Source organism: Strongylocentrotus purpuratus, unplaced genomic scaffold (assembly GCF_000002235.5).
Source record: "Strongylocentrotus purpuratus isolate Spur 01 unplaced genomic scaffold, Spur_5.0 spur5_scaffold_15, whole genome shotgun sequence".
NCBI classification, from domain to species: Eukaryota; Metazoa; Echinodermata; class Echinoidea; order Camarodonta; family Strongylocentrotidae; genus Strongylocentrotus; species Strongylocentrotus purpuratus.
Window position 1 is genome coordinate 9,967,090 of NW_022145600.1, and position 19,068 is coordinate 9,986,157.

At 37.5% G+C, this 19,068-nt stretch overlaps 1 protein-coding gene across 1 annotated transcript in view; it reads left to right on the forward strand.

The window, feature by feature from the left end:
* The first annotated feature begins 359 nt into the window (after nucleotides 1–359).
* The window catches only part of LOC100887882, a 30,182-nt gene continuing 11,473 nt past the window's right edge, over nucleotides 360–19,068 (forward strand). Inside the window, exon 1 of the mRNA XM_030985529.1 lies at nucleotides 360–412. The gene's annotated coding sequence lies outside the window, so the exon portion shown is untranslated. The remainder of the gene's footprint in view (nucleotides 413–19,068) is intronic.

Below are 19,068 nucleotides of genomic sequence, written 5' to 3' on the forward strand. Positions count from 1 at the left end.
TCACATTTTCTTAATGCACACATACACTTAAAACACATTTTGTGTAATGTTGCATTATTACACTCTCTCTTTCAACCACAATATTGAATTGGAGAACTTGAAAAACAAGACTTTCAATTCAGAAAAGGAAATCCTTGAATACATGTAGCTTGAACTTTGATTTCTATGATCGAAAACGGATATAAATTAAATGAAGTACATTAGACTTGACTTCAATTATATTTAAAGTATAACATGTATCAACAAAATTGAAATATTTACTGTACAATTTATTGTTTTTCTTGATTATTTTTTGTGTTCTAAGCGATTATGCTAATCACTTTTCTATCTTTTCTTTCTTATTTTTTGTGTGCAGGAAAGTCTGGAATGCCTCAGTCATCCAGCCAGTGAGCAGACAAAGCCAGAATCTAAGGTAAACTTAAACCCTTTTCATATTGTGGTAGCAGAGAAGTTAATGTGGATTAAGTCCGGACTTGAATAGTCTGGACTCGGTCCTTTGAATGCTATCAGCATCCCTTGATCTGAACTTGGTGTAGACTTTTTTGATCATCTTTGAGAGTAGGATTGAATCCTTATTTAGTCTGGATCAGAAGTGGATTATTCATAATATGAACATGATCCGCACTACTCGATGCGGATCAAGATATCTCTTCATGGGTTCTCTGTATTTTTTTACGAGAAGATAGTGGGGGGGGGGGGGGAAACAGTGTGCGATTATTAGGCATGCCATGTGCACAACCATGGAAACAAATGCACTTGCAGACAACTTTGCACTTAAAGGCCCACTGCACTACTTATAGCTACTTGCACCCTCTATAATTATAGCAAACCATGCCTAATCGGTGACCACTGGTCCCCCATGATCCTCTTTTTCTTATGTTAATTGAGAGCCAAATTGATGAGATAACCACCTGTCATGTGACCTTGCAGTGTGATCTAATCCCTCCTGTACACTAGTACAGATGGGCTTTAAGCTGCTGTAAATATGAAAGGTAGCATGATGTTGAGGTATGGATCAAAATGGTAGCTTTAATTTCAGACTAAGTCCGGACTCGATCCACCTCAGCGGTGAATATTGTAATGGTATTATACATTCTACTTCAACCACCACCAGGGAATTCAACGCAATCAAAGCGATTGGTATCATTTAGTTGATATTATTCACTTAATTCCCTGATTTTTACCTTGCACCCAATCTCAGAGATTAGTTTCTTGAATAGAGGGTATAGGCATTACAGCAATTATGATATGAGGACACAATAGATTTTGAAGAGGGCAGAAAAAGGGCTCCGTGCCGGAGAGCTTTGGCATGAGAGAGCAATCATACAAATGTGGCACTCAATCAAGCCGGCAGCCTTAAATTGCCGCAGTATGAAATATTAGCTATCTTAGTATCTACCTTTTATGCTAATAATGATGCAGAGCCTATAGAGGGATAGAAAGAGACAGATACATACATAAATACATATATACATATTGATATTTATACTTCTACTTCTACTTCTATTCTGCTACTTGTCAAAGCCTGTTCAGCATCTAGACAAGGGTAATATAGCACCTTTACATAAACATGCTCAAAGCGCTTTACATTAGTAAATAAAACAGAATATTTTTTTTTGCTCTCCAGCCTTTCATAGCCTTTCACACTATAGCAAAAGGTACATAAAGATATGTCACTATATTATGACGAGCTTTTAGTAAAAGGGGCTTGTACATTAGAATGATGTATAAATAAATTTTGTGTAAAGAGTCAAAGGACCCATTTTGGAGGGAAGAGGTTGTGCATGCACAGTTCTCAAAACATACAATTTTTATGGAATGAGTCAACCCTGACAAAATGCCACATCATTAAAAAAAGTCATGAAGGTACAGTATGCTCATCCCTGTTTTGCTATACCGGTACGATGTTTTGTTACATGGCAGTTTATTCTTTATTCAAAAGTTTGTTTATTGTACAAAACGTTATTAGTTTTATCGGTATGAATGGGGGGGGGGGGCGACAGTTATATGAGCTGTTGAATTTGCCACTGGTTTTTGCCATTTGGCCGTTAAACAGTGGAAAAAATTATCGTCAGTCCTGATGCTTGGCATTTTACCAGCGTATCGTTTCATTTGTAGGCAAGAGCCAGTGACATCAATATGCTACATTTACCAAATCCCCGTGGGTATAGCCTGACATTTCCCACTAACTCGCCATATCAACGAGATAACCGTGGAGGGAGGGAGGAAGGGAGATGGAGAGAGAGAGAGAGAGAGGGAGAGAAGAAGGGAGATGGAGAGAAAGATAGAGAGAGAGAGAGAGGAAGAGAGAGAGAGAGAGAGAGAGGAAGAGAGATGGAGAGATAGAGGGAGGAAGGGAGAGAGAGAGGAAGAGAGATGGAGAGAGAGATAGAAGGAGGAAGGGAGAGAGAGAGGGGGAAGGGAGAGAGAGAGAGAGACAGGAAGAGAGATGGAGATAGAAAGAGGGAAGAAGAGGGAGATACGAGAAAGAGAGAGAGAGAGAAGGAAAAAAAAAAGCCACCAGAATAACAGAGAGAGAGGGAGAGGGGGAGAGGGAGAGGAAGAGGGAGATGGGAGGGAGAGGATTTGGAGGGAGAGAATAAGAGTGAGTTATTAGTAGCTAATGATCTAACGAGATACGGTTCAAACTGCTTCAGTGCGTTCATCAAATGTCCCTTGCATCGATTGTTAGTTTGGCGGAAGAGAGCGGACACTGGACTCTTTTCTCCACACCTAAAAGCCAGTGCATGATTTATTAAAAGCCTCTTCCATGGCGCTTGCCCATCAATTCTCTCAGAGCAAAATTCAATAATTCAATAATTACTCTTCTTGTTATTAATTTACCTCTAGATGTGCATTTTCAAATATTTTTCCCCCCATTCAAGTGTAGAACCGAAATGTGCAATATTCCATACTTAACAAGGCAGCTAAAGGTATCTTATATATGTGTGCATCAACAGTCGTTTTAAAGATTATTCTTTCAAATTTATTTCGATACCAATGACTTTTTATTTGGTTTTCATTTTCAATATGAACAATATAAATAAATGGTCATCTAGTCTAAATTTATGGAGGATTGATAATGTCTTGAATTGGGATACCGTCATACACTGCATCTGATTGGACCAGAAGTGCATTATTAAACTCATAAACTTAAAATTTAAAATACATACAATTTCTTGCTTTAGTTCACGGAAGAAGCTTCCATCACAAATTTAAGAGTATCCATGTGTTTGTTCAGCCAAATGAAATACCTACATGTTCGCTCCAATGTTTACTCCAAGAGTCAACTTGCCATGTTTTTTGCAATATTTTCTTGACCTTCTGATCTGACACGCAACATCTATATGCATGTGAAAGAAGAGAAACGATTGCCAGAGACAACTTCAACTGCAGCTAAATAATGTGTGTGTGTTAATACATACAATCTCTTCTGATTCAGTGTCTCCCAAGTCCCTGAGTAAACCAAGAATTTGCCCTCAGACTCCAGCAGTAATTCACTCTTTCATTCCTTCCCTTTGATGGGCTCGTACTTTTGCTCTTCCTCTCTCCTGTTGCTCGCACAATCTCTTTCTTTCTTTCTCTCTTTCTCTGTTTCTCTCTATCTGTCTCTTCTCTCATTCTCTCTCCTCTCTCTCTCTCTTCTCTCCTCTCTTTTTCTTTTTTTCTCTTTCTCTCTCTTTCTCTGTCCCCTTCTCTTTTTCTCCCATAAATACTGAAGTAATTCATTCTCTCATTTCTTCTTCTTGTCAATAGTCTGCCCCACTTTCACTTTTTCTGTCTCTCTAACATTCTTCCCCTTCTTCCTCTTTCTCTCTCTCAATCTTTCTCTCTCTCTCTCTCTCTCTCTCTCTCTCTCTCTCTTTCTCTCTTTCTCTCTTTCTCTCTTTCTTTCTTTCTTTCTTTCTCCAACCTTTCCTCTTTACTTTCTCTCCTTTTCTGTCTCCCTGCCTCTCCTTAATACTCTAAGTTCTAAGCTCTGGAGAAGGAAGAAAAAGGAAGGTGTTTGGGGATGGATCAATAGTGCGCTGAATGTGCAAATTGATCGCCCTGAGAAAATGTTTTCACACGCTGATGTTACCCAAGAATTGATTGAAGTGTAGGACTCCCCAGTAGTCTCCACGGATGTGCCGTGCCGTGCCGGGCTCAGCGATGGATGCTTAACCCTTTGTTGACGGAAAACGCCCGAAAAGTACTGATTTCAGACAGGATACGTCAGCCTGTAGTAATGACATTGCATTCTCTTGTTGCACCATGCCTAAATGTAATGACATTTTACACGGCACCAGAGCATCGAATGTTGCCTTGTGAGACTTGCATCAAACCCATTTCTTCCCAGACAGTATGCTAACTTTCTGTAATGAAAACATGCAGAAAGAATAACCCTTTGCAGACACTACTAAACACTTGTTTCTAAGAATTCTGATGAATTGTTTAATTCAGTATCTTATGGGTAAAACAATCCAACTCATCCTGCATTAAGATAGATCACAACAGGTTATAGCACTGTCAAATTAGTTGTTCTAATTAATAGACAAGGTTACAATGGCAGGTCAGGGGCAAATTATTTAACAGCTATTTCTCTTAATTAATTAAGTATATAGACCAGTAGATTTAATTACGTAGAAAACTTTATCCATTCCACAGAAGTAAGTACAATTAAGTAATGATTTTTTTAAATATCTTGTTTCTCGTGCTACCCTTTTTTTTTGCAGGGAATTGAGATGTAAATCCTAGCCATGATTTGACATGCCTCCCAGTCCCTCTTTGTCGATGTGACATATCGCTACATAATCTCGGTATGAGTGGAATAATCTTACGCTATTCTCGGCCGAAACCAACCCCTCGTCCTATTCTCTCTCTCTCGCCCAGTGTTCTGGTTCACATGTTATCGGATACCTACACTTTATGAAGACTTCCTGTCCGGCTCTCCTTCCCTTTCTATAGGCCTGTTTTCATCAGCTCGAGATTGCCAAATATCCTGCTATTTCTGATTTGGGAAATAATCCCGAAGTTACAAACCACGTCTTCATCCGCTCGAGATATTTTGCTCAACGTTCGCGCATAGTGTGAGTCTTCGGGCTGGTGAAAACGCACCGGACAAATAGCGGGATATTGTGCCAAATAGCATGATTTTTTGAAAACTAACCCAAGATATCTTGGGATTATTATCTCAACCAAATATCCCGCTCATTGCAACTTCGGCTAATGAAGACACAAATTAACTGGATAATTTGCGATCAGAATAGTTCAAATGGCGGGCTATTTGGCAATCTCTAGCTGATGAAAACAGGCCCCATCATGCCTTGTGATTAGAGATCCTGTTCCAGGAACGAGAGACGCGGCGATGGGGGTTCCGCCTATCCTCTAACAGAAATCAATAGCTTGTTGCAATATGGGGAACACCACATGCTTAGCTATATGAGGGTAGTTTTAATTATAACGATATATGGAAGAAGTCTTCTCTTTATGTGTTTTTTAGTCGAAGAAGAACAAAGTTAAATCAGAAAAGATTGGGGTGAAAAAGTGTTTTCATATCTTCATTAGAGAGTATTCCTGTCATATGATTCTTTTTCTGAAAGGCATCCAGAAACCCTTTTTCTGATCTCTTAAAATGATTTCAGATTTCGTGATTTCTTTTCATGATGAATATTGTTGACTAAAGCCAGTGTCTTGCTTTTGTAAGTAATGAAGATGGGGTTTTATGAGTTAGCTACATGTATGTATATTTTGCTGCATTTTCAAACACATGAATACGGTATGGATGGTATTTCCAATACATTGCAGGGATGTGTTTGGGTATCGCGAAACAAAAGCATTAAAATCTATAGGAGAAAATAAAAGCATATTGCTGTCATGGCTATTTTTGCACCATATGTCAATGTGCTTGATTTATTACACTTTAACTTGACTTCAGCCTTATAATCTACTTTTCCTGTTTCTGTGCCAGGCCATTACATAAACTTTGATCAAAGTGAAACAGTGTTTAGTTTGCTAACTACTTCCGATTGTGGATAGGACATTAGATATCCCTCTTAATATATTTCCTTTTCAATTTGATAAGAATTAATAAAACATTTCAAAGATGAGTCAACATTGTGTTAAGGGGCTATTGAAATGCTCATGAGTGATAGCTGAAGGGCCTAATGCACTCACAACATACATACATGACCTTACTTTAATAGAAATATAAGGAAGTTTTTAATTTTTATGAAAATGAATTGACAAGTATGGGTCATGCTAAAAAGAATGAAAGAGAATCTTAGCTTGTAGCTTCAAATTTTTAAACAACCAATTTGCTCAATTGACTATTTATTTATTTTGTATTGTTTGATACCATAAACAAAATCAGAAAAAAGGACTGTAATGATCTTTCAAGAGTCAACCTTAGTATTGATTATTAATCTTTGGTTGTTGAATTGGGCATAAAATATCTTTCTCTTGAATACACTTCTATTAAAAAACAAACAAACAAACCCCAAAGTCATAATTGCAAATGAAATCAATATTTATCGCCTATGGCATGAAAAGGGTAAATTATTCCAGTCATATCACAGGAAAATTTGCTCACATGATAACATTGGGAAAACCAGCCCTTGTTTTGGCTATTTATCTCCACATTTTTCGGCCATTCCGTCATTTCCTTTTGACTTCTAACGACAAACTATCCCTGTATAGGAACGAAAACAAAATGAGGGTGTAGAATTGACTTGACCTATTTGTGCGAGTGTTTTTAGATCATGTTGTAGAAGAGGAGAAGACGCACCTTTGCTGGGTCGATATAAACCTGATAGATGTATACTGGTGGGTCACTTCCTGGCTGGGGGCGAGGGAAGATTCGGTGTCAGTCGGTGGATGTAGGACAGGAATGCCGGCCACCATGACCCCCTTTCTCCAATGGATGTACCCCTCCCTGCTCATAGCATCTATCTAACCATCTTTCTTTCTTCTTTCATGTTCTCCCTCTTTTTTTTCTTGTTCTTGCTCTTTTTTTGTTCTTCGTCTGTGTCTGTGTCTCAAGTGCGATTTGTTTCTCCAGTTTTTTGTCTGTCCCATTTCCAATTTCCCGCTCTCTGCTCTTGTTCTTGACCCCCTTTCTCCGATTTACCCCTGCTCATCATTTCTATCGAACCATCTTTCTTTCTTCTCCCATGTTCTCTCTCATTTTTCGCTCTTGCTCTCTCATTTGTTCTCTCCGTGTGTCTGTGTCTCAAGTGCGATCTGTTTCTCCAGTTTTTCGTCTGTCCCATTTCCAATTTCCCGCTCTCTGCTCTTGTTTTTGACCCCCTTTCTCTGATTTACCCCTGCTCATCATTTCTATCGAACCATCTTTCTTTCTTCTCCCATGTTCTCTCTCTTTTTTCCGTTCTTGCTCTCTGTTTTGTTCTCTCTCTCTCTGTCTGTGTCTCAAGTGTGATCTGTTTCTCCAGTTTTTGTTGGTCTGTCCCATTTTCAATATCTCACTCCCTGCTCTTGCTGGACATGTTTTACATATTTATATGTAGGCCATTCCAGTTGGATGGTGTAAATACTTTTCAAGGGGTTAAATCTTATGGTCTTGAGGGGATGGTTTTATTAATAGGACAAGCTCTTAGACCATAGGCAGGGCTCCACACCAACTGTTTTGGAAGAGGGTTCGGAACTAACTTTTTACAGTCTATATGCATGAGCCCTATGAAAAATTACATAATTATGGGGGCCTAGAGACTCCAGACTTAGATTTTGAGTGTCCATGTTTCCCAGGTGCCTATTAGTGTTTATGAACCTTGCCATAGGCCTTCACATATCATCTACTGAGAGTAAGAAAAGACTTTTATCTGGAATCATTCTCCCTTCTTCCCTACCTCTCCCTCCCCCTTTTCTTCTGTCTCTCTGGCTCTCTCACACTTTAACTCTTGATATTTGTAAATGTTTGTAAAGTTGCCATTCCTTTTTCAAGTTATGCCCTTTATTGTACGAAAAGTTATCATCTTTTCCTTGTCCGCAGCCCACACCCTCCTTCCCTTCGTCTGTAATTTTATACGACAATTTAATATAGGCCTGCACATCTTTCATTCTTCACTGCTCATTCTTTCATGGTTTCCTTCACAATCATCCCCTTTTTTCTCTCTCTCTCCCTCTTTGTATTTGAGAGCAGTCAGTATGTCTCAAAGAGATATTGATCCTTGTTATTCTTGCGGGTAAGTCGAGAAAGGAATACTTCAGCCGGAAGGGAGACCAGATCTTGTAGGAATTGGTCAACCTTTTTTTCCTTCCATTTTAAGATGATTATATAGCATTGGTTAAAAAAAACATTGCTTGTGGTTTTAGTGTGTTACAATGTAAGATTACTAAAACCCCATGGATATTAAACCCCCATGGATATTAAAAACGTAATGCACCATAGCTTTTTTGCTACTAATGCATGTCCATGGTTTAGCATTGCTTATGATATTTTCTATTTGTAGGTTTGTAGTTTTTGTTGCCAATTTGATGGTTTGTTAAGTGTTAGTGATCTCAAGAATTTTGATGCTTGAGCATGTGATCATTGCAAATACCAGGAAGATAAAAGTTATTAAATAACTTATTGGTGTGATAAATATTTATGGGTATGGAGATACTGCCTAAAGGATTTAACAAGAGGGGAAGTGTAACAAAACCTTTTTTATTTTCAAGACCAATTTAATTAAAGAAGGGGGGGGGGGGTTCTCTTTTTTACTTTACTGTCGCTTTTTCATAGTTGGGGCAGATCGTCCCTTGCATTTTCTCTTTCCCATTGTCTAAGAGTGTGGGCTTGTCGGAACTATTCTAAAATATACATGTGCATACTCATGTAGAACCATTTGTGTAATACATTACCTTCCATAATTCATAGCAATTACAAATTATGTATGTCATCATTACCATGGTTATTTTTGCAATTTATCCCTCTATGTGCATCTGATTGCATAGTACATACACTGAAATATAAATGGTACCTTGGGATAAATAGGCGGGCGATGGTAATGAATTATGAAAGGTGCGATCGTGTCTCGGTAAGCATGTACAATCGGCTGTCAGGGAAATAGGCCTCTGTAAAAGTATGAATTATGAATACAAATTGTATGATATTCAATACCTTTTTATGGAATATATATATATATATATATATATATATAGCTTCTATAGAATAAAATACTCCCTGTACCCGATGTGTATTATATGTAAAACCTGAGCTGTTATATGGAGCATAACAAATTCATATTGCTATATCATAGATGACTAGTTTCTGACTATGTATATTCAGAAAGAATTGCACACAATGTTAAATGAAATTGAGGCAATCTCTAAGGGGTAAAAGGTAAAAAGAAAATCTATTAAAGCGAGGCAATTTCAAACGAACTCAAGCTAATAAACAAAGTCCTGATATTATCTGGATAATGTTGAATTAAAACCAGCAAGCAGAACTATGCTCACAGGCATTAATCCTCCTATAAATATGCGTGGGTGCTAGCTCATTTGTCGTTCCGTTTGCCTTTCACAAGTGTTTTTCAGGGACCATTGTCGATGAAGATAAAGGTGTAAATAGCCCGCCCTTCATTCGACAATGCCTGTATAATGTTCACAGGTTGATATTATTTGCAGTTGCAAATCCAATTTTGGATCTGCATGGAGCTTATTTCAAGTTCAAGTTTGTTTTGGAGACCACTTTTGTTTATTTAAGTTTTAATATGAAGACATCTCATTTTAATAGGAAGGTGTGTTGAACAAATCGTCCATTGAGAGCCTGAAGGGTGTTAACTCTGTGTTAGTGTTTGAGTTAACACCCTTCTGGCTCTGACTGTCTCAGTATGTCTTAGCAGATTTATATCTCAGTTTAAAAAAATTACAGATTGTTTTTTCTGAAATCACTCTCTCCCTCTCTCTCCCTTCTTCCGCCTCCCTCTCCCATGAAGAAATGACAAATAAAGCATTATAGAGGATCGACTATAGTGCACTGGTCAGCAACTACAAGTCTACAACAGTGTTGTATCAGAGGCCTGGGTCCAGAAACCTGGGTCCAGAAACCTAGACCAGGGACCTGTTTCACAAAGTCTTTTTTCAATGACGAACAACAAAAATCGGTGACAAATCTACTGATAACCAATCAGAAGCTAGGATTTCAGTAGCTTATAACTGAAACTGCCATTTGTCACTGCTGACAAGTTTTGTGAAATGGGGTCTGGGAGAGAAACCTTTGATTAGCTTTTGGTCTCCAGATCAAGACCAAAACTGAAACCAATATAAACCCGAGGCCAAGATTGTCTCTGTACGTCACTGGTAGACACTGATACTACCAGTAGAACTATAATATACTTGGCCTGAAAACATAGATAGATTCCTTCTGTTCAGCCTTGTTCATATCCAATGTGATAAACCACCTACAAGAAAGAAAATAGCGTGTTACAATTTAATTCAGAAGTGTAGTGCAATTCTCTTTTGTATATTTAATAATCAAAATATAGACCTGCTTCATGAGACCGAAGTTGCAAAATAACCTGCTATTTTCCTGAAGCTCGAAATTACATCTTCACCAGACCGATACGCTCATCACAAACTAGCTTGGACGGCACAAATTAGCCCGCTATTTTGAAAATATTTTGGAAACAAGACCAAGATTTCTCAGGATATTTTTTCGACCAAATAGCCTGCTAATTGCGACTGCGGGCTGATGATGACGCAAATTTGCTGGCTAATTTGAGATCGGGTTATTTTGAAACTTCTGTCTGATGAAAACAGGCCTTTTGTCAGTATGCTTTAATAACACTATGAACATGACTGACAATGAAAGCGGACAAAATATACAGTTCCTCAGGTAGACAAAGGAACATCCCTTCACTGCTATTATGTAAAAATGTGTAGAACAGGTGTCACATGCATATTCATCTTTTTACATAATAGCAGTGAAGGGATGTTCTTTTGTCTACCTGAGGAACTGTATATTTTGTCCGCTCTCTTTGTCCGTAATGTTCATAGTGTAAGGGCCTTTTCTGCAGGCAGCTACTTTTTTCAACCCCAAATTTCAATTCAAGTTAGCAATTTTATTTTGCTACACTCTTTTTCTTTTTGTGGAGACGGTATGTCTGAACATGCCCTTTTTATGCTAAGGCAACTTGTTAGAGGGTAGGGCAGGTACATCTTGAACCTGAACTATAATATTTACATACCATCATCTTGATATTAATTTACATGTAATTGAATGACTCCTTTAAGTCAAATATGTAATTTACACTTCCCACCTTTTTTGTACTATAAACAAGGGTACCATATCATATATCCATCCACTGCATGTAATTATTTGAGAGGATTACGGTAAGAACAAAAATGGGCTTGGTTTGTGAAAAGCTGTTCTTCCAAACCACTTATCAATATCAGCATGTCACCGGGTGTCTGTGTAAGCCGACAGATAAGTGAATGGACCAGTGCCCTTTTGTCTGTTACTCAATGGTTAAATCTTGTCTAGATGGGGAAAAGAAATTGAGATAAAAAGACAGTGTGTATGGAGAGTGCTCCAATCAATTTTTGGACCACTGTGATGGTAATAAAAGGTCCACCCACATGTAACTGATTACATTGTCTGTTGAGCGCCAGAAGGGCAGTGTTAATTCGATGTTTGAATAGTCGGCTGCCTGCAAGAAAGCCGTTGTAACTGTCACTGACGATACTTAGCTCTTGTGGCCTCCTTGCGGGCATCCAATGATATATACATCCTTCGGCGATACTTGCTCTCCAATCAATATCCTACACTCACTAAATGCTTAACTTTTACTCTGAATCAAACAATATGCCTAACTTTAACCCTGAATAAAAAATATACCTAACTTCAAACCTGAATCAAACCATATGCCTAACTCTAGCTCAAGCCATAAACCTATACTAAGACCTAGTAGGAACCTATTAGGAATCTAAAACCTAGATTAGATCTTCTACACCACTGTATCTGCACACTTTTAAAGTACGAAGATACACAGACAACATGGTGGCCTGTACTTCTACCAAACAAGAAGAAGGAACCCTAACCCTAACCATATATTTATCAGTGATGAAATGAAGCCTGGAGCAAATGTCCCTGGAACACATATGAGGGCACCTTCAGTGACCTTTTTGCTCTCAGCCTATGATACATGGTGGTAGAGAAAGTCAGGGTTCTCTAACATACTCTTGTACTGTTCTGTGAGCCCCCCCCCCCCCTCAATTAATCTTGCAGGAAGAAGGATATTCTTATTGAATACATTGTCCTCTTGCCTTTAAATGCCCTTATTGTTATTCATAATGGTTTGTGTTTACAAAGGTTTTTTAGTTACAGGGAGCCCATGATATCATTGTGTGATATTGACCACCTTAGTAGTGCATGACAATGCGTCTGAGGCTTGCTTTCCCATATACAGAAGTATATTCATTCCCGATTCAAAATCTGACAGAAAAATAACTCAAAATAGACATGAACACGTGTCCTTTTTATGCTATTTGCCAATCATATTTAGAACTGTTCCTGTGTTTGTAAGCCTTGTGTTTAAACATTCTGTATTTTAATATGAGCGTGGGTAGTTATTGGCAAACAATACAAGGATAGCAGTGCAACGTGATGTTTGAAGGACATATTTATCCTCTTTCGTTCAGCCCCTCCCCCTTTATTATCCAGCCCCTCCCCCTTTCTCCTGGAAATCATTTTGTTTTCCATGTTCTATTACAAGGGTAAATTCATTGCATTTGTGATACAATCACTAGCCCAAAGATATGCCATGCGATTTTGTATAAAAGATATTTGAATTGCCCCCCCCCCCCCCCCCGTTTATAGAATACAGTATGTACTGTTCTAACTATTAACGATACCATTCCTTTCTCACAATACTCTCAATGATATGCGCTAAACAATAGGCTTTCAAAAGGAGTTAAAGGGAATAGCTAAAGCTTCTCAGATCATTGGCTATGTATGCACGAAAATGCACCGCATCGAAAAAAATCAATGATGATTTTAGTGATTGGAAGCATGCAGGGGTGGCATGACAAGGTCTAAAGTTCATACAATGATAAATACCCCTGTTTTGTCTCTTTTGTGTGAGAGTGATCGTTTAAATCCTCTGACCTCTGTCTCCATACCTCCCGCCGCTTATAATCATAGAAACTTGCCCTAGGTTTGTTGGCCAGCAACACAGCTCGATAAAAATCCTTTTATATGAGAGCGTCCATAGGATCATGCAAAACAAGCCTGCTGAGAGGCAGAACGGTATTAGCTAGTTTTCAAACTGTGTGTTATCTTCCTTCTTGCTCTCAACGGGCGAGAATCCTCAGATGATTCATGTAAAATGAATCATCTGTAAGAGGCAGAAGGGTATTAACTCATTTCTTGCATACATAGCCCACTGTCCATAGCCAAACACAGAGTTACAGTCCTTATGACACTCACCGATGATATATAGATGCAGGTCCACAGGTTTCTGTTAAAAACACTTTGTAAAAGAAGATCGTATAAAGTGGTGTGAATTACAAGCACTTACAATTGATACGGAAATAATAATAATACAAATATTACATCGCTTAGTAAACTCATAATACCAACCGGGTCTCTAGATGCATGTTAGAACATAACCGTATTAATGTCACATAAACTTTGATTACACATTCAAGAACAATAGTGTTTTTCAGCCTGGATTTAAATCGATCCAACCGAGTGATATTCCATACATTTTGTGGGAGTTTATTTTCAAGGGAAAGTGGTACAGAGTTTAAAATAAATCATTTGCACGGAGGCGTAAAGGCATTAACTATTAAACCCTTCTAACCCTAATAGCAGGCTTGATCTTTGGATATTATTGTATATTTTCTGGTTTTGAAAATATTGATATTATATAAAGGAGTTAATGTAATACTCAGTGCATTGTGCTGTCATCAATAATTCAAACTGATTTATGAAGTGCAGTTTATTTTTGGAAAATCGCTTAGAGCTAGAGAGTATTAAAGGTAAAGCAAAGTTTTGGGAAATTGTGAAAATTGGATGGATAGTCATTCTGTAAAATGTTGATATATTTGGATGCCTCTGTGGATGTATTATAAGCACTACATTTAGCCCCTAAACACTTCTGCTTTCGAGAAATTAAATAATATAAAATTTACCAGTGCTAAAGGTGATTCCATGGTAGCTGCGACCATAAAAATCTCAGAATATGCAGTATTGATATATAATTTCCAAACAGGAATAACCAATCAGTCGATTGTAGTCAAGAAACATTATTTTAAAGCTAAATTAATATCAGTCTTGAGAGGGAGCTATACACCATAAAGAGTTTATTATTAACAATTTCATCACTTTAGACTTGATTTCAACCTCAAAATGTAAAATCGCATGCTTCTAATTGTATGTTCATTTGAACCAAATTCATGACCCCATACCAGAACTTTGTATTACCTTTAACTGTATGTAAAGCTATAAGCACTGCTGGCTCTAAACAGACCAAATGGTACTCAAGGTCTACATGTATATAAATAGTCATTTATACACCAACCATATGCTGATGATTGATATTATTTATTAGATGAGTATATATATGCTCCAGTGACTGACCATGCTGGTAACTGTTATTATTACTCTGTAAATATTCATAGTAAACCATTTGTGTTCAAAAAGTAGATGGCTGAAATTATTATAAAGCCCTTTATAACTTTTGTAGAGAGCTCCAAGGTTGTCACCTGCTATTATCTTTCTACAAAGCGATAATGCCTTTCTAACTCTCAGCAGTGAAGAACTGTATGTTATAAGGAATACAAGATGTAGGCCTGCTAGGCTATGGCTTATACACTTTGGAAACTCACAACCTCTAGCATATTATTCAGGCATTGTTTGTATGTTAAGTGATGTGAATTAACATCCTTTTGGCACTTATACTGCACGCTCATGAAACTTTGAGCTTGCAAAGACTTAACCAGCTACCTGTATGAATATTGATTATTCTTGCTGTATCAGTTGAGCTTGAACACAAAATGTTTTGTGCCCCCATTTTTATATATTTCCACAATATCAGACTTAACATCCTTTTGGCACTTATACTTCACGTTCATTGTACTGTGAGCTTGCAAAAACTTACCAGCCAGCTACTTGTATGAATATTGATTAATATTCCTGCTGTATCAGTTGAGCTTGAACAAAAAGTGTTTTGTGCCCCCATTTTTTTATATTTCCCCATAATAATATCTGACTTGACTCTACCACACCGGGGAATGATTGATCAATATTAGGATTGCTGTAATGATATTGATTATAGAGTGGGAGGTAGGTTGGTTTGAATCAAGCGTACAATTGGAGCCTCCTGTTATGTAACTACAAGGTTTCTTAGAAATACATTTATAGCCATATTGTGTGTCTGCATTACCCTTTCAATTTTTCATGAATTTTAATATACCGTTGCATTATCGTTTCAAGCTCGCTAGTGATATTTTCAAATTAGATATTGTGCTCAAGGCATATTGCCCATTATTGTTTGCAATGACTTATGATGCATAGGTAAATTGACTTTTTAAAGGCACCTTTCGTGGAAATACAGTAGAAATGCAGAATTTAATTTAAACTAAGCAATAGGAAAGAGTAAATATATATTTTATTCACGTAATATCAGGGAGACTGAAATGTATTTTTGTGATTGCTATTTGTTTTTCATGCCTTTAACAATACAATGGTTTTGATTAGATAGAGCCTAGTCATGAAGCCTTCATGTATGGTATTTATAAAGTGCTTCTATCAAATGTTTCATAGTGTTGCACAATAGTGAAAACAATACTTACAGAAGAAATATAATACAATGAAACACACAACTATTACCATTTACATTTCATTTATATCTATAGTTATTATATTTCTTACTGGCTATCTGCCACGTAGGGCCCATTCCGGGAAGTTTTGTTGACATTGGCGGAAACCACATCATCATTTGCACTATTAAAATACTGAATAATCAGAATTTTGAGAATTCTATCGTGATCCAAAATCTGTCACATGATTTTTGTTTTGCTGGCACATGTGAGCCATTATTATTTCAATTGTTTATGCCATTAAAAACATGTTATTACTTCACTTCTATAAGGGTATACAAAGAGCATTAAGATGGTTACATTTGGCTGCCCCTCCCCCTTCACCAATTTAACTCTGGACTATTTTATTATTTTTTTCATTTACAGAGGTTTTATGATAGCTTAAGGGGGCAAATCACCCTTGACCCCTATGCTTCTACTTTATTTTTCTCATTCCTGAAAGGCCTACTCATTTAAGATGTCTGTTGTTGCGTGATTATAAACTACTTTAAACAATGAAATGGAAACTCTTAAGTAGATTCACTTGCCCAGTATCATTCTCAATGAGTGGTTGTGTTGATAATTGCTGGTTGTCAAAACTAGGTTCTTCCACGCTGAGACCTAGTATAACATCCGCTGAGAGCCAGAAGGATGTTTAATAACTAACAGCACTTTACATAGACTTAACACCCTTCTGGCTCTGAGCCTTGCATGCTGCTCTCAGCCTAATCAAAGTAATTCAATCAAAAATAACAACTGGAGTGTGTCCTGAAGACTGTAAATAATTGAAACAAAAGCCAAGGCTAATTGGATACAGTTGCAATATGAGATAGCTTGTTTCTCTATTTTTTTCCCCGTTTTCCTTTGTTTTATTGTTTTGCTCAGCTTGAACTCTCCCAGGGAATATGCATATCCTGCAAGTGCAACAACAAAAAGATGAAATAAAATAGAAAGAGGTCATCTGCATCTATAATTTTTCGGTCATTTTGATTTTAAAGGTGAAATTCAAAGAAGATCACAAATATGTCAACTAATGTATCACTAGAAACTGGTAAGTTAACAGATGGCCATCGTACAAGTTTTAGGTCAACTACATATCAGGTGATTTATAAAATACAAATACAACCACCTCCATAGCAGCCGGGAGATACGAGAGATTCGCCGGAAAAATAACGATGTTTTAATGACGTCACTATATGAACCAACACTGCCCAAGAAGACGACATCCTATAGAGAATGAACATAATTGCAAAGCTATTATTTCTCATATTATAATGAGTTTAGTGTATATAAATGTAATGGCATGTCAAACCATTCAAAAGGGGATATGACCCAATTCTGATAACTAAAATCTTTTGCTAGTAAATACACAGGATAGGGGTTAATTAACAATCAAAGAAACCAGACTTTCAAATTGAAAAACCCCCGGAATGATATTAACGACGGCATTTGTTCCCTCTTGAAACGCCGAACATACCCCGGTGTGGGCAGCTGAATATACAATGGCGTCTTATTTTGTTTACAAGCGAAAGATTCCTTTATTTTTGTATCGCTGCATTTGTCATAAAAATAAAAACATGCGCGGGTTTAGAGTGAGGCAATAGATTATACATTTAGCCTGACGGTAGTGAAGTAAGAGAAAGAACTCAAGAGAAGATGAAAACACAGGCACTGAAAATTTGTGAGATGTCATGGGACATCGTCTGCTTGGTGCAAGTCATGTCCATACTGTGATCTCACACATCTCAGCAGCGTTCAGAAAGCTCTTCAGGTGCTATGCCGGGGCTGTATTTAAGCGTTTTGTAATTAATAATTATCATTTATTCGAATTTTTCCAAGCATTTAATTTTGTTAACCTTGTCTATTCATAGTTTCAACTTTGCAATAATGAAAATAAAGTTAGTTTTTAAAATCAATGAATATCTACTTTAACTGTCTGACCTGTGTTAGTTGTTCAGGCACAGGAGGAAAGAATAACAGATTATACAATTTTGAGAAGCACAACAACACATGTTTTGACAACTGTAAAGTGAACTTCTTAGCACGATTCTGGCAAGTAAGTATGAAAATGTAGAAATGTAGAAAAGTCCCACACCCACCCCCCCCCCCCCCACAAAAAAAAAAAAGATGGGGTAGTTGCAAGGATACTGTTTGAATAACATGTTCGAAGATATAAACACGGAAGTACATTTCTTGGAAGGATTCCAGCAATGAAATATGATAATAATATACCCCCCCCCCCACCCTCACCCAAAGAGGAGATGAAATTGTAATGGTTCTCTCCAAATTATTTAAAGATTTGTATTGAAAAAAAGAAGGTAAAAGAAAAAGAAGAGAAAATGGTGTTAGCTGAAAGGTGGGAATCCAAGCAGATGCTGATAGGAATTTGAGCCTGTAATGGACCTGTTTGCTAATGCGTGCAAGCACACGTGGGGTCAGCGCTGACAGCAGGGATATGTGCTTGGCATTGCCATGCATACCCAGCCAGCCTCACCAAAGCAAAGCAAAACAAGCCAAGCAGGCCATTCCCAATCTCCTATCCCGGGGAGCGTTCCCCCATTAACCAGTTCCCACACGAGGGAGCTTTACACCTCGATATCTGCATAGGCAGTGCTGCGTGATTGCCGTTTTCAGAGAGAGGGCACCACAAAGGCAGCACAAAGCATCGAGGAGCCGTTATTAATGGCCATGTGGACACCCCCTAACCTTAATGCTGTGAAATTCAAGTCATCGCTATCAGAAATGGTTTGTCAGTGATGGATGATGTTCCTCATTTGTGGCCAATTTGTTTTACTTTTTTCTGCCAAACGCAGATGCTCCATCAGAATTCCCCTGCGACTTCCTCCAAAAAGATATATATCTGCCCGGATATAAACTTTTTTTGATATCACAAAGATCTTTGTGAATTCTTCAAGGACCATTAGAGAGGATTGATGTATTTTCTCAATTACAGTTGTCTTTAAACCATCAGAGAAGGAAATTCTAGACACTGAAAACATTTAAAATAGATAATAATCTGACTGGACTACTAATTGATGCACAGAAAATTACTCTAGGGCATGATCCATAGATTTTAGTATTACATGCAACACTTCTGTAACAAGCAATATTAAAAAAAAAAAAATGAATTTCAAGAGTAATTTGAAAATGGTTTGTTTTCTATTGCTTTTATAAGCAGCCACTGTGCAAAATTGATGGTTTTCTTTTTTTGTTGTTGAAATGACTTATCTTGGTAACTTAAACCTTACCAAAATAACTGTTTGCCTATTTTATGCTTCATGTGAGGCT